The 1,873-nt window shown below is 39.3% G+C and overlaps 1 pseudogene; it reads left to right on the forward strand.

The window, feature by feature from the left end:
- Nucleotides 1-357: 357 nt before the first annotated feature.
- LOC136321541 (U4 spliceosomal RNA) lies at nt 358-426 on the forward strand (annotated as a pseudogene).
- The last annotated feature ends 1,447 nt before the right edge of the window (nt 427-1,873 follow it).

Raw genomic sequence — 1,873 nt, forward strand, 5'->3', positions numbered from 1 at the left:
AGATATTTCTATTGCATCCAGGGATGTATTTGATATGGTATCTACCCTCAATGTTTTTCTCCAGGTTGAGGCAGGCTTCCAGTCATTTTTCTTGGGTATGCATTAAAGAATTTCTGTGGCCCTGGAAAAGGGCTTAAGGATATTGGGGTCCATGGCAATCCTGACCCTCTATCAACCAAGAATTTAAGAACTTGAAAGATTAGAGGGGGGGAAAAAAGAGGCAAAATAACATGTGAAGAAATGAATGGTAATTCACACAAGACCAGAGTTTGTTTGGCTTTAACTGCTTTCTACTTATGCAATTCAGAGTCAATCTTTTCATTACACCTGGACCTTCCTATCCAAAATGGGGGAACTAGCTTTGCACAGTGGCAGTGTCATAGCCAATGAGGTTTATCCAAGGCACGATTATTGCTAATTGAAATTGGGGAAAATAGTACCCATGCCCAACCTCATATGACTGTCTTGCTGAATATTAAGTGCATTGTATGTTGTTAAAAGCTACTCACAGCCACTTAGAAGGCTGTTTGGAATAGTGGGTGAGGATATAGGCTCTGGGCGTACCACTTGGGTTTCAGTCCTGATTCTGCAACTTCCTAGTATGACAATGACTCCTCAGTGGCTTAGTTTCCTAATCTGCAAAAGAAGGATAATTATGGCATCTCATGTGACTACCATGGGAATTACATGAGCTCCGTGTATAGTACTCCAGACAGTGCCAGTAAGCATGCACAAAATAAATATTGATTATTATTACTTTAGAGAACAAATAGGAACATACTTGTACAGCTTTTAATTGAAGTCCTGAAACAGAGTAAGGTCTCAGTACATATTATCACCACTGATACTGTTACTATTCTCATAGTGTAATGAAATAGGCTAAGCATATAGGATAATTTCTACAAATATCTATTTCTGATGAGCAGAATCTTAAGAATATTTTTATTTTTCTCAATTAATGGTTGATTTATTTAATTATTTCAAAACATTCTATGGTAGAATCTGTTATATTATCTTCTCTGTACTATGCTACAAGTCATGCACAATTCATCATGCTGTAGTCAGATTTAAAATGTTCTTAAAAGTCATTCATGGTATAACATACATGCCTGATGGAGAACTAAAAAGGAAAGTTTAATGTTTTCAAATCTAGAGGTACACAAATGTACATATCTACTTCAAGGCAGGGACCAAATGCTTAGTGAAGAAATCCCGTAAAGGTGAGAAAAAGTGGTTGTGATGGAATAATTCAGGAAAGCTTTCTCAGAAATGAACAGCTCTTCTACAAGTCATGGCCCTTGTGATAAACACTGACATTCACTGGACTAATTCCCGGTCTAGGAGAATTTCCTAGAGTTTCCTCTGAGTTTTTGAGGCACAAGCTCCCCTGTATTCATGTTTCTGTCAGTCAGGGTAGGTAGCAATGATTCACATTGGATATTATACAGAAAAAGGTCAATGGTGCTATAAATCCTTTTTTTTTTTTTTTTTTGGAGCCCTCATGAACACCCCTTCCTTCCTCATCCATCTCTTCAGAGCAGTTGGATAACTCTTCCAATAAACAGGCAGAATCTTTGTTTTTATCCAGAAATTTTGTAACTATTCCCTGAATGACACCCATAAACACAGCAACTACCTGTCAGGAGCATGTAAGTCCAGTCTAAAAAGCCATCTCTGTTCTCCCAAGCAATGTTGCCTGCAGCCCTGCAGCTCTTTGCTTCGATGGAAACTTCACAAGACTCATGCCCCATTCCCTGCTGCTCACCTCTCCTTCTCCAGCAGAGCTGCTGGGGGCAGCCTGAAACAGGGGTGTTACAGCTAAAAACTTGAGAGTGTGGTGGAGGCTCCACGTACCTCTCTCACATGGCTAGAC

The sequence above is a fragment of the Saccopteryx bilineata genome, chromosome 1 (genome assembly GCF_036850765.1).
Source record: "Saccopteryx bilineata isolate mSacBil1 chromosome 1, mSacBil1_pri_phased_curated, whole genome shotgun sequence".
Lineage (NCBI taxonomy): Eukaryota > Metazoa > Chordata > Mammalia > Chiroptera > Emballonuridae > Saccopteryx > Saccopteryx bilineata.